Source organism: Gorilla gorilla, chromosome 1, assembly GCF_029281585.2.
Source record: "Gorilla gorilla gorilla isolate KB3781 chromosome 1, NHGRI_mGorGor1-v2.1_pri, whole genome shotgun sequence".
Taxonomy (NCBI): Eukaryota; Metazoa; Chordata; class Mammalia; order Primates; family Hominidae; genus Gorilla; species Gorilla gorilla.
This window is the reverse complement of record NC_073224.2, coordinates 107653896-107668798: the sequence shown is the minus strand read 5'-3', so window position 1 is coordinate 107668798 and position 14903 is coordinate 107653896. Positions and strand designations below refer to the sequence as shown.

Below are 14903 nucleotides of genomic sequence, written 5' to 3'. Positions count from 1 at the left end.
GGTGTCAAATCCAAAATATCATTGCCACGACCACTGTCAAGGAGGTTTTTCCCAATTTTTTAAGAGGATTTATGATTTCCATTCTTATGTTTAAGTCTTTATTTCATTTCAAATTCATTTTGTGATGATAAGAGAGAAAGGTTCACTTTTTGTCTGTGCATATCTAGTTTTTCCCACACCACTTATTGATGTGTTTATCCTTTCTCCATTCTGTGGGATGGATTGATTGTATATTTGTGAGTTTATTTCTGGGTCCTCTATTCTGTTCTATTGGTTTTTATGTAGGTACTATACTATTTTGATGACTATAGCTTTGTAATACTGTTTGAAATCAGGAAGTGTGAGGCTTCCAGCCTTTTTGTTCTTCTCAGTATTTGGCTTTTTGTGGTTCCATGCTAATTTTAGAATTGTTTGTTCTACATTTTTAATAAAAAGGCATTACAATTTTGATAGAAATTTATTTATCTCTGTAGATCACTTTGTGTATTATGGATATTTTGACAATACTAATTTTTAGAATCCATGAACACAGGATATATTTCCCATTTTGTATACCGTAATTTCTTTCCTCAACATTTTATACTTTTCAGTATGCAGATCTTTCATATTCTTTGTTAAACTCATTCCTAAGTATTTCATTCAATTTGATAATATTGTAAATGGAATTATCTTTATTCCTTTTTCAGATATTTTGTTGTTACTTTAAAAAAATGCAACTGATGTTCATATGTTAATATTGTATCTTGAAAATTTACTGAATTAGTTGGTTAGCTAAAACAGGTTTTTTTGTTTGTTTGTTTTTGGTAAAATAGTGGGTATTCTGAACTCCGGTTAAACTTTAAATTGATAGTTGCTATTATCATTTCAAAATTCTTTAAAATATAACCAGACGGATTCCTGCTTTCATGAATTCAATCTTCTCATTTAAAATAATTTTGTCTGGTTGACTTGGGCCCCAGAGATTGGGGGCACCCCGTAGGACCCAGGAGATTTGGTGAAGGGTGGGAGGGAGAAGCGGTCAGTGAGGGGACTGAGCTGGGGAAGCCCAGAGGGGCTCCGGGGACATCAGGGAGGAGAGGAAGTCGTGTCGGAGACCCAGTAGGGAGAGAGAATGGGCCAGAAAAGAAGTAAGGGTGAGAGTGGGCAACAGGACTGCTTCCCGGCGTGGCAGGGAACTTTGCTGAAACTGTGGGCCCCAGGGAACAGTGCGGGCACGGTGGGAGGGAGTGGAGAGGACCCCAAGGTCAGTGTGGAGAAAGGGACATTTCCCGGTTCCTTCGCCTCTGCCCAGGTTTCTATGTGCATGGCCCCCCCAGAGGCAGGGCAGGGGAGGAGGTGGCTCCCAGTGGGCTTGGAGAACTAAGCGGGGCATGCACGCTTCGCAGGGCTGGAGTGACAGGGGAAGCCTGAGATGGCTGCGGATCTCGCTGTCCCCGTGGGTCTGCGAGGGGGCGTGGGGGGGGGGGTCGAGCTCACGGGGCCAGCGCTGGGACCTGCAAGTGGCCCTGGAGGAATCTACAAGCACCCACCCGTGCATCAGGCCTTCCTGGAGTGTGAACAGTGCCATGGACATGTTCTTCCCAGCTGGAACATTTGTGAGGCTGGAATTTAAGCTCCGGCAGACAGACAAGCGGCCGGAGGAAGGACTGGAAGAAACCCAAGTGCAAAGTCCAGTCCAAGGGGAGGAAGCAGAAATGACTGACCTGCATCCAACTTGGCTGTGAGGATAAAGGTCTGGGCAGGATGGTTCACTGTCCTACAGAGTCGCAGACTCGGCGGGAGCCTGAGGAGCACCAGGAGGCCCTATGCAGCTGGGCGGAGCGGGCTGTGAGGACCCCACAGCTACTGCTTCCCTGCACAGTTTGCCTTCTCCAAGGCCCGGACCCCAGCTGAGCCCAGCACTGAATCGCATGGCGCCTCCTGAAGCACTGCCGTGGGTAAACAGTGGAAGACCCCAGCTCCCAGGGAGAGGACCCCACTATATCCCCACATAATAAAACTGTTCTCTCTCCTACAAAAAATAAATAATTTTGTCTGGTCTTTGAAAATGTGTATCCTCTGTCTACTGGTCAAAATGCTGCCCATTTATCTATCTGCCTAATTAGGCAATCTTTTTAATGAAGTTATTTGACTTTTTATTATTATGAAACAAAATAGTAAATTTATTAATGGTTTTAATATCATCTAACATGATTGAAAATATGTCAATTTGTCATTGCCAATGAATCTTTGTGTTATTGATTTTATTCTGTTAGATATTCTGTTCATAAATGTCTAAGTGGCTTAGAATGTTGCCTAACATATTTTACGTGCTAGGTACTAACTACTCTAATTCACCAAATTATCTTTCTGTACTATTCTTATAATACATTATTTTTTATTAAAATTATTTTCTGCCTAATCTAATTCTTATGAAAATTATAAAGTCTATTCAGTTCGCCCATTTTATAAAAGCCAACGTGGTTTTCTCTCTTTCTTTTTTTTTTTTTTTGAGAAGGAATCTCCCTGTATCCCAGGCTGGAGTGCAGTGACACAATCTCGGCTCACCACAACCTCCGCCTCCTGGGTTCAAGTGATTCTCCTGCCTCAGCCTCCCGAGTAGCTGGAACTACAGGAGGTTTCCACTATGCCTGGCTAATTTTCGTATTTTTACTAGAGACGGGGTTTCACTATATTGGCCAGGCTGGTCTTGAACTGACCATGTGATCCGTCCACCTTGGCCTCCCAAAGTGCTAGGATTATAGGCTTGAGCCACTGTGCCCAGCCTTTTTTTTCCTGTTTATTAGTATGTTAGAGAGTACAAATGCAGCTCCCTCACAGAAGCATGTTGCATAGTGATGAAATATGGCCTTTTGGGGTGACAGTCATCTGAATGCTGTTTATTTTCCCAATTAGTTATTTTCTCATTCCTAAACCCTCTGCCAACCTCCCATCTTTCTGGATCTCCAGTGTCTATTTTTCCAGTTTCTATATCCAAGCGTATGCATAATTGAGTTCCCACTAACAAGTGAGAAAATGCAGAATTCGATTTTCTGTTTCTGAGTTTTTTCACTTCCAATAATGGCCTCCGGTTTCATTCATGTTGTTGCAAAAGACATGATTTTATTCTTCTTCATGGCTGAGTAGTATTCCATGGTATAAATGTATTAGCACATTTTCTTTATTCAATTATTAGTTGATACATTTAAATTAATTTCATATATTGGCTATTGTCAATAGTGCTGTGATAAACATATGAGCGTGGGTATTTTCTTTATGTAATAAATTATTTCCTTTGGGTAGATACCAAGTAGAGGGAGTGCTGAATCAAATGGAAGTTCTAGTTTTAGTCTTTTGAGAAATCTCCATACTGTTTTCCATAGAGGTTGTAGAAAGTTACATTTCCACAAACAATGTATGAGTGTTCTCTTTGCTCTGTATCCTTGTCGATATCTCATTTTTCTGCTTTTTATAATAGCCATTCTGCATGGTGTAAGTTGGTATCCCATTGTGGTTTTTAATCAGTATTTCTCTGACCTTTAGCAATGTTGAGCATCTTTTACATGCTTGTTGACCATCATTGTCTTTTTTTTTTTTTTTTGAAAAATGTCTGGTCATGTTCTTTGCCTGCTTTTTAATGAAGTTCCTTGTTTTATTTTTGTAGAGCTGTTTGAGTTCCTTGTATATTGTGGATATTAGTTCTTTGTCACATGCAAAACTTGTAAATATTTATCTCATTCCATAGGTTTTTTTCTCGCTCTGTTAATTAAAAAGCTCGTTTTCAGGAGCTGTTCAGTTTCATCGAGTTCCTTTTGTTTATTTTTGTTATTGTTATATCTGCTTTTGAGATCTTAATCATAAATTCTTTGTCCAAGTCAATGTCCAGAAGAGTTTATCCTAGAGTTTCCTCTAGCATTTTTATAGTTTCAAATGTTACATTTTAGTCTTTTAATCCATATTGAGTTGATTGTTGTATATGGTGGGAGATATGTGTCCCATTCCATGCTTCTGCATATGGCAATATAACTTTTCCAGCACAATTTGTTGAATAGGATGTCATTTCTCCAGTGTATGTTTTTGTTGACTTTGTAAAATATCAGTTGTTTGTAGGTATGTGGCTTTATTTCTAGGTTCTCTATTCTGTACCATTGATCTATGTGTCAATTTATATCAGTACCATGCTGTTTTGGTTACTAAAGCCTTCTAGTATAATTTTAAGTCAGGTAATGTAACATCTCCAGCTTTGTTCTCTTTGCTTAGATTTGCTTTGGCTATTCAGGCTCTATTTTTGGTTCCATGTGAATTTTAGAATTTCTTTTCTAATTCTATGAAAAATAACATTGGCATTTTGGTAGGAATTGCCTTTAATATGTAGATTGCTTTGGGTATTATGGCCATTTTAATGATCAAAATTCTTCCAACCCATGAGCATGGGATGTTTTTCCCATTTGTGTCATGTACAATTTCTTTCATCAGTGTTTTGTAGTTTTCCTTGTAGATATGTTTCATCTCTTTGACTAATTGTATTTCTAGGCATTTAACCTTTTTTGTAGTTATTGTAAAAGGAAGTGACTTTTTAATTCAGTTCTCAGCTTGATCATCATTAGTGTATAAAAATGCTACTAATTTTTGTACATTAATTTGTGCATCCTGAAACATTATTACATTTATTTATCAAATCTAAGAGGCTTTTGTGGTCTTTAGATTTTTTGTATATATGATATTATGCAATTATCAAAGAGGGACAATTTGACTTTCTAATTGCAACCACATAGATGCTCCCACCAAGACCAATAGACAGAGTCTCTGGGGAGGGCACAGGTGATAGTATTTCTTTAAGCTGGCCATGTGATTATGGTTGGAAGCCTGGGCTGACAGTCACTTAGCTAAGCATTGCCTGTAAAGTTTCTAAGTTTCTTCTGTTTCTTTTTTCTTTTCTCTTGCTTCCTCTTTCCTTCCTTCTTTCCTTCCTTCCTTTCTCTCTTTCTTTCTCTCTTTCTTTCTTCTTTTTTTTTTTTGACAGACTTTTCACTCATTGTCCAGGCAGGAGTGCAGTGGTATGATCTCAGCTCACTGCAACCTCTGTCTCCCAGGTTCAAGTGATTCTCCAGTCTCAGCCACCTGAGTAGGTAGGATTACAGGCACCAGTCACCACACCTGGCTAATTTTTGTATATTTTAGTACAGACATGGTTTGGCCATGTTGCCCAGGCTGGTTTTGAACGCCTGACCTCAGGTGATCTGCCCACCTTAACCTCCCAAAGTGTTGGGATTATAGGTGTGAGCCACCACACCAGGCTGCCTCTCAAGTTTCAATGTGCATATAAATTATTTCCAATTCCAGGCCTCTCTCTTGGTAATGTGATTCTGCAGGTTTGGAAGGGGCCTATAAATTGGCTTCTTTAAAAAGTCTTCTCTTAATGCTGATGCTTCTCCCACTACATTCAATATAGTAGCACTCAGCTAGAGAAAGTAGGCACAGCATAGTGTTCCTGACACCCAACACTCTTCCACAGCACAAATCCTTTGGGCCAAAATGGAAACCACCTATCAACATTTTCAAACATGGCATTTTCTGCTGGCTCTTAACAGTTTAGAAAGCCTAGAGAATGCATCAATGTTTGAGTAAGTGTGCATTTGGAAAATATGTACACAAGAGTTAATACAATGTTTATCGAGCACATACTATGTGTTCAGAAGTCTGTTACAGAGCACTGTTCAGGAAACATCACATGATGTGAGTTAATCCTCATAGCACCCTGGGAGTTAGGTGCTAAGTTTTCTGTAATTTTCAGGATTTAAGTGAAGGGCCTAGCATTTCTACTTTTTCTTCCATTTTAAAAATTATTTATCTGAAAAAGAAAATGTGCAGAATAAAATCTATATAAACAGATGAGAGGGATAGAGAAAAAAGGGTGAACTGTTCAGAGGGATTTTTTGGGAGCACATGTGATGTAGTTTTGATATCCCCTCTAAATCTCATATAGAAGTTTAATATTCAGTGTGGCAGGTGGGGCCTGGGGAGGAGGTGGTTGAATCACGGGGTGAATCCCCCATGGCTCTGTACCATTCTTGTGATCGTGAGTACTCGTGAGATCTAGTTGTTTAGAAGTGTGGCCCGTCTCTCCCTCATCTTTCTTGTTCCTTCTTCTACCATGTGAGATGCCTGCTCCACTTTCACCATGATTGTAAGCTTCCCAAGGCCTTCCCAGAAGCAGACCCTGATGCTATGCTTCCTGTACAGCCTGCAGAACCATGAGCCAATCAAACTCTTTTCTTATAAATTACTCAGTCTCAGGATTTTTTTAATAGCTATGCAAGAATAGATTAATACATCATATGAAAAGAAAGGAATTAATATATTCATCTGTTTGAGTCTCCAGGCCTCTGCCTTGCTTTCACTCAAATAGCAGGAAGTGAGCAACCCCCATCTACTGCTCCTGAACATGGGAGAATTTTTCAGTTTATCTTAAAACATTTCAGGTCAAAAGCCCCATGTTTTATGTAGAAGAATGAGGGTGTCTGAAAGAACAGTTCTCTTTTATTTATTTTTATTTCTGAGACAGGGTCTCTTTTCCTGTCATTCTGGCTGGGGTGCAGTGGCTCACTGCAGCTTTGACATTCTGTGCTCCAGTGATTCTCCCACCTCAGCCTCCTGAGTAACTGGGACCACAGGTGCACACTACCACAACCGGCTAATTTTTGTATTTTTGGCAGAGATGAGGTTTTGCTATGCTGGGCAGGCTGGTCTTGAACTCTTGAGCTCAAGTGATCCTCCAGCGTCCACCTTTCAAAGTGCTGGAATTACAGGTGTGAGCCACCACACCAGGCAGATGGGTCTTAACTGATTTTAATCAGGGTACCCAAGCATGGAAGACATGTCCTTAATTTTTTCCTAATACAATATCTGACAATTATATAACTATTATTTTTTTATTCCTGTGATTCATAAGGATGTGATCTCAAAAGGCCTTGAAAGCCTTTGGGAAAAAGTGCTATATTGTGCTTGAAACCACCTTTTACTCCGAAAGCAAGTATCATCCTGATACATCTGTTGAGAAGATATTTTCTCCTGTTGCATTTTAGCCAAACAGATGAGTGTGTCTTGTAGTTGTTTTTTGATTTTTTAACAGGTCAAGTGCATTTTCTAAGACCCCAAACTCAGGAGTGGCCATGGGGCAAATCACCACTGCACACAGGGAATGCTTACACAGCAAATGCAATTCTCACCCCAAACCAGGGGTTGTTATCCGTGGATGCACATGGGAATCACCAGAGAGGCTTTTAAAATTACCTAAACTCTAAAGGTGATAGATAAATTAATTCAGCTCTCTGTGTGACTATGGGTTACAACCAAACCCCCAAACTGCTGCTTTAAATCTATCTCTTCTGGCGAACTAGTGGCAAATGGTTTCCTGAAATGAATGGAAAGATTTGCTGCTGAGTTGTGGTCTTCCGATATTACCTGCATTACCTACTTTTCTTTGCAGACTGACTTCTGCTATACATTTTGTTCCTGGTTCAATCCAGTTGTACTCATACCAAATGCATAGTACGCGCTAGGTGTCCTTGCACAGTTGAACCTCATCACCGTGAGGAGAGGACTTTGCTGAAGAATAATTGCATCCTAAAAAAAACTCAAAATACTGGAATCAAATGATTCTCCTACCTTGGCCTCCCAAAGAGCTGAGATTGTAGGCATGAGCCACAGTGCCTGGCCTATACCCTAAAAAATTAAAACTATCCTTCTTACTAAACTGATGTAAACATGGAAAGACCTAGAAAGTCACCGAAGTGTTAGGACATGAATAAATACCTTGGAATATTAATATCCATCTGATGATGCCCTGAGTAAATATGTCCCACTTTAAAACAACACAAAACAGTGCTATTATTCTGAGATATTAAGTTAAAATTTTGTGCAAATAGGTAACATTCAAATTTTTATATATGTGTAACATTCATGCAGAGTGACATATACAAAGAAATCACATAAAGCTTAAGCAGTTATTACAAAGTGAACACACTTGTGTAACCTAGAAATAGAACCAGCCTCACTGATGCCCTGGCAACCACTTTCTCTCTTTTTGCTCCATCAAAGTCACTAAGATCATAAGAGCTAACACTGTAGATCAAGTTTGTATTCTTATACATGCTTTATTACAGAAAATTTAAAACATATACAAAATAAAAGAAACAGGGCAATAGGCCTGTTACCCAGGCTCAACAACAACTAATAACATGCCAATTTGTATTATCTCTACTTCAACCCATTTCTCACACAGACTTTATTCTTTATTATTATTTTTTTCTGATATAAAATATGTGCTCATTGAAAGTAAAATCTTGGCTGAGCACAATGGCTTAAGCCTGTGTAATACCTCCTGACAAGGCAAGAGGATCATTTGAGGTCAGGAGTTTGAGAGCATCCTGGGCAGCATAGTGAGACCACATCTTTATTAAAAATTTTTTAAAAAATCAGGCATGTTGATGCACGCCTGTAGTTCCAGCTACGTTGGATGTTGACATAGCAGGATCCCTTGCTTCCAGGAGTTTGAGGCTGCAGTGAGTTGTGATTGTGCCACTGCACATCAGCCTGGTGACAGAAAGAGACTCTGTCTCAAAAAAATAAAATAAAATAAAGGTTCAATCTTCACTAGCTTTTTACACATAAACACACCCATATAAACAATCCCTCTTTTAACAATAGATGTACCCAGATTAAAAATTATTAATGTGAACCAATTTTTAATTCAGACTTTATGTTTTAATCAGTTTTTTTTTTTTTAGATAAGATGTGCATTCATTGAAAGGTCTCATCTTGGCTGGACATGGTGGCTCACATTTGTAACCTCACCACTTTGGGAGCCAGAGCTCAGGAGTTTGAGACAAGCCTGGGCAATATAACAAGACCTCACAGGGGCAAGATAGTAAGACCTCATCTTTACAACAATTTTTAAAAAATTAGTTCAGCATAGTGGCACACACTTGTAGTCCCAGCTATTTGGGAGGCTGATTTAGGAGGATCACTGGAGTTGGGGCGGTCAAAGCTGCAGTGAGTTGTTATTGCAGCACCACACTGTACCCTGAGTGACAGAGTGAGGCTATGTCAAGAAAAGGTACAATCTTAACTGTTCATGTTTGACACATCAACACATCCATATAAACAATCCCTTTCTTAAAAATAAAAGTACCAATTTAACAGTCATTAATAGTCATGGGAATTACCTAGAAATGTTTTGTTTGCTTTGGTTTGGATTTTTATTAAAAGGGGACATCTAGAAACGTTATCTAAAGTCTAGATATTGATAAAAATAAGCCTGAGGTTTTTTTTTTTTTTTTGAGATGGACTTTTGCACTGTCATCCAGGGTTGAGTGCAGTGGCGTGATCTTGGCTCACGGAAACCTCCGCCTCCCAGGTTCAAGCGATCCTCCTGCCTCAGTCTCCCAAGTAGCTAGGATTACAGGTGTGCACCACCACACCCAGCTAATTTTTTTTTTTTTGTATTTTTAGTACAGGCGGGGTTTCCTTATGTTGGCCAGGGTGGCCTCGAACTCCTTACCTCAGGTGATCTGCGTACCTTGGCCTTGCAAGGTGCTGGGATTACAGACATGAGCCACCGCACCCAGCCAGGCCTGAGTTTTGCCTGATAATTTCCCTTTCTAACAAAGTGCAGCATATGGCAGCTACAAGGTCTCTTTTATCTAAAATAAATAGAATTTAATTAAAAAATTTAAACAATTTATCTGAGATTAAAGGACAAATCAAGACACCTGTGTAATGTGTTATCTGTAGGAGTATATTTTAACAATGACATAAACTATTAATAACAAATAAATGTTATAATAATTTATTAACCCAAAATGAACAAAATTCCTGTTACGATATCTATGAAAATGATTAGAGTAAAATATTTTCATATCTTGAGAGCTCACTGGTTAAAAACAGCAAAGATTTGGAAGTTGATGTCTTATCAAGTACTTATTAAGTACTTATTTATCAAGTAAGTAGCAGACCCCCCTTCATACCTTTTATAGTTATTCAAAAAGCAGTCATTTACACAAGAGCAGATAATTTTCCTAGCTTTCTATTGAGTTTATATGTTAATGTAGCTACAAAATTTAACTCAATTTTCCCATAAAATTACCTGACAAAATTTTATATGATATTATGATATCAGAATATATCAAAATTTATTATATGCCAAATAAATTTTATGATATCATATTATAATATATAACGATATTATGATAAGTTCCATTTACATTGAGACAATTTCACTAGGCAGTGTTTGTCTACCACTAATTTTTTTTTTTGGTTCCACTATTAGCACAGACAGCACAGCTGGGAAAACACAGACTCACCCAACACAGTCTTTCTCCTCCTCAGGGAATCAATTTATCAGTCAGTCATTTGGGACTGGAAGCTGAGTACTCCCTAACTTAGAAGGTCTTATTCCTGAATGATTTCCTCAGAAGACTGGGAGACAAGAAGGTCCTTTTAGGGGACACTTGCTGGGAAATGAACTAACCCTTCTATAGTTTGAGGGCTCTGACCTGCAGAGACAGACTCTGCCACAGTAGGAAGGGATGAGGCAGCTGTTCTGAACCTGGAGCTCCACCACACTTTGTCCCACCTCACTGAGGCAATTTTGAGAGGCTGCTCTGGATATGTCTTGATGGTGTGTGTTGAGAAACAATGTGGGCTTTAATGGTATTCAGGTGGTGTCTGTGGTGTAAAGACAGGAGCTGAATGTTCAGAATCTAGGCTGTTTTTCTTGTGATCAGTTGGATTACCTCTTTGGGAACAAGTCCATTTTTACTAGAGAGGCTAAATAAATTCCACAGAACACAGTGGCGCTCCCAGGAAGACTGAGGCAGGGTGAGAAAGGGGGGTAGCTTTTTCACCTACTCTTTTTGCTACCTCAGGAATCAGTGTCTGATTAGGTTAGCATTGGCTCTAATCTAATCAACTCAATTTTGGTGCTTTTGATTTAATTATCTTCCCCATTTTTAAGGTAGAAAGGGCCATTTTATTTGGTATTTAGATTTTCCCTGAAATTTTATTTCATCATATATGTGTGGATCTAATACAATCAACCATCATTTTACATTTGTTGTTTCCAAGCATTTGAGAAATTATAATATCTGTGTATGTAATGTTAATACTATGTATAATACATTTTCTTTCTGTGCAAAATATATATGTCAATATAGATATGTTTAATTATACATACGAACTGGATCATACATATTTCCAGGTAGGAACTGGGACAGAAATCAGAAGGAATGATTCCCCAATCTTCTGATCCCTGTGCTTCAGGGTATTTGTTTTCTTGTCACTATGACAGGATCCTGAAAATTGTCTCTCCTTAACTGTGTGTGGGTCCCCAGTAGAACTACAGCAAGAAAGTTTTCTTATTGAGGCTCTAATAAGTGGCAAGAAGGAGAAAACTCTTCAGCCAAGAAGATTAAGCCAGGCCCAGCCAAGGGACGTATATAAGGGAGGTCTAGCAGAATAACCCACCCTCTGCCTTTGGACGTGTAAGATAGTAGAGAAGGGTCTCTGCTATTTAAGTAGTAGAGGAATAAGAGAGAGCACCTGTCTCTTGAGCTCCAACATGGGAAAGGGAAATGAAGACCCCGATTCCCACTGCTCCTCCATCCAATGCTCCACTGACCAGCTCCCTTTTCAACAGATCTCCTTTACAGAAAAGGGCTCAGATGAGAAGAAACCATTCAAAGGAAAAGGCAAGACTGCCCCTCCCATTCCAGTGAGAAACACAAACAAAAGCAAGGTAAAGCCTTGGGCTGCTCCTCTGGAGGCTAGAAGGAGGAATGGAATCAGGGATACTGACCTATGTGTCTTTGGTAGGGTTCTATTTTGAGATTGGTGATGGGAAATGGCTTAGCACCATCAGGGGTGTTTGAGAAATGTGTTCACGCATGATACTGGCAGAAGAGCTTCACTTGGAAGACTGATCTGCAAAAATGCATCAGAGATGGAATATGGGACTCTACCTAGGGAGAGGTGAGTCACCTAAACTTTCTTCTGCAGTAGGACCGGAGCCCAATCCAAATGAGGAGGAGAATTCTGAGGAAATGAAGCACTGCCGGATCAGGTAAGATTTGACTCTTTCAAGGTGGGAAGGGACGGACCAGCAACACAGGCTCCCAAGGGAAGGAAACTGGAAGCTCCTCGGCAGCCAGAGTCGTACAGATCCTGGACACTGGAGGACAGAAGAGAGTTGGGGTTTGGTGGTTACCTCAGCTCCTGTGTGTCCAGGATGGACTAGGAATTTCGGGGTGTTCAGTTGAAGGCACTTTCTCAAACTCTCATTGTATCCACAGAACCAGAGTCCAGCTCATATCGGGGAAACTGCAGGAAAAGAAAAATCAGTTTCAAGGAGAGCTGCCAAGACAGGGCAGGTAGAATCTTGGTGTTTTTTGTTGTTGCTGTTGTTGGTGGTGGTTTTTTTTTGTTGTTGTTGTTGTTTTTGATTTGCTCCAAAAGGCAAATAGGAAAATTTTATACGAGGCTTGAGCAGGAAGGGAGTTACTTAGTGACAAAAATTTTTGAGATCTTGTGGAGGAAAGGAAGAGAGATCAGACTGTTACTGTGTCTATGTAGAAAAAGGAAGACAAAAGAAACTCCATTTTGATCTGTACAAAGAAAAATTTTTCTGCTTTGAGATGCTCTTAATCTGTAACTTTAGCCCCAACCCTGTGCTCACAGAAACATGTGCTGTATTCAATCAAGGTTTAAGGGATTTAGGGCTCTGCAGGAGGTGCCTTGTTAACAATATGTTTGCAGAAAGTATGCTTGGCAAAAGTCCTCACCATTCTCCATTCTCTATTAACCAGGGACATGATGCACTGTGGAAAGCCACAGGGACCTCTGCCTGAGAAAGTCTGGGTATTGTCCAAGGTTTCCCCCCACTGAGACAGGCTGAGATATGGCCTCGTGGGAAGGGAAAGAACTTACCCTATCCCAGCCCGACACCAGTAAAGGGTCTGTGCTGAGGAGGATTAGTAAAAGAGGAAGCCGTCTTTGTGATTGAGGTAAGAGGAAGTCCTCTCTTTCCCGCATGTCCCTGGGAACGGAATGTCTCAGAGTAAAGCTGACTATTCATTCTATTCTGAGATACGAGAAAACTGCCCTGTGGCTGGAGCCAAGATATGCTGGTAGCAATACTGCTCTGTTACTGTTTGCTACACTGAGATGTTTGGGTAAAGAGAAGCATAAATCTAGCCTACATCCACATCCAGGCACAGTACCTTTCCTTGAAGTTATTTATGACGCAGATTCCATTATTCATATATTTTCCTGCTAACCTTCTCCCCGCCATTACCCTGTTCACCCTGTTCTCCTGCCGCACTCCCCTTGCCAAGATAGTGAAAATAGCCATCAATAAATACTGAAGGAACTCAGAGACCAGCACCAGTGCAGGTCCTCGCAAGATGAGTGTGCCCGTCCCCTGGGCCCACTGTTCTTTCTCTATACTTTGTCTCTGAGTCTTATTTCTTTTCTCAGTCTCTCATCCTACCTGACGAGAAATACCCACAGGTGTGGAGGGGCAGGCCCCCTTCAAACTTAGCATCCAGAATATATTTGGTGACTCGGAGGGGGTTCAATTTCACTTCCTTCCAGCACTGAGATGGTCAGGAAGGAGTGGGGGAGACAGGTGGGATTCACCTGGGTGCACAGGAGGTTCTGGAAATGGGGGTCTGTGGGAACTGCTCTGGCGAGTCTCTCACATGCTTTCTCTGCAGGGAACTGTCCAGAAGAGGAGTGCAGCTTGACGTTGAAAAAAAAAAATCAAAGTCCTCCACTGCTGTGCACAACAGTGAAATCCAGGAGAGCTGTGATGTCCACTATAGGGGACATTCAAGGGCTTGCACTGGGCGCAGCAAGTGGCACAGGTCTCGGGCCCTAGGAGTCCAATCGTTGTCACTTCAAAAAAGCTTGGTGATCTCAGTGCGAGCTATGTCAGAGGCTATTTATCAAGACATAGCCCAGGTGTGGGCACAGCAGGTCCATTCTCCACTAACCTGGGAGCAGCTGACACTGCACCCTCAGCTTCGGGGGCCTCTGTGTGCCCAGGTGCAGACCTTCTATTCCATGGCCACCCAGGTAGCTTATGTCTTCCCTGCGGAGGGCTCGCTTGTTCCAGCCACACTGTGTGGTCCTGGGGATTCAGCCCTGGATAGAGAAGCCCATCCCTTCCCTGGGCAGGAAAGAACTGAGCCTGTCAGTGGATCGGATGAACCTGAGATGGAAGCACCCTGACCCTATTCAGCAGAGGATGCAGCTCTGGGAATGAGAACAAGGACCTGCTACTCCTCAGATTCTTCCAGATGACCAGCAGCAACAATTTTAGATGCATTGTGTTAATAAATGACAGAACTGAAGAAGTCATAAGAAAGAAACTTGATCGATATACTCAGAATGGTGAGCCCTGCGTTTGGCAGAGTGCTAAGGCTATAGACAAATTTTATACTTCGTGTTAGACATTTGATGCCTTTTGGATGTCTGATGACAGTCATGTAATATTAGAAAAATATTACAATGTAATCATATGTATTTGCATATTTTAGATTATAGAAAAGTAAATATAAAATTATATGCTCTTTTTTTTTTTTGAGACAGTCTTGCTATGTTACCCAGGCTGAAATGCAGTGGCACAACTTTAGCTCACTGCAACCTCTGCTTCCTGGGTTTGAACAATTCTGATGCCTCAGCCTCCCAAGTAGCTGGGACTACAGGTATGTACCACAATGCCTGGCTAATTTTTTTTCTTGTATTGTTAGTAGAGACAGAGTTTTGTCATGTTGGCCAGGTTGGCTTTCAACTCAAGTGATCTGCCAGCCTTGGCTCCCAAAGTGCTGGGATTACAGGCATGAGCCACCTTACCAAGAAATTGC

The 14903-nt window shown here is 40.7% G+C and overlaps 1 pseudogene; it reads left to right on the top strand.

Moving 5' to 3' along the window:
• Nucleotides 1-11599: 11599 nt before the first annotated feature.
• LOC115931900 (protein FRG2-like-2) lies at nucleotides 11600-14268 on the top strand (annotated as a pseudogene).
• Nucleotides 14269-14903: the final 635 nt, after the last annotated feature.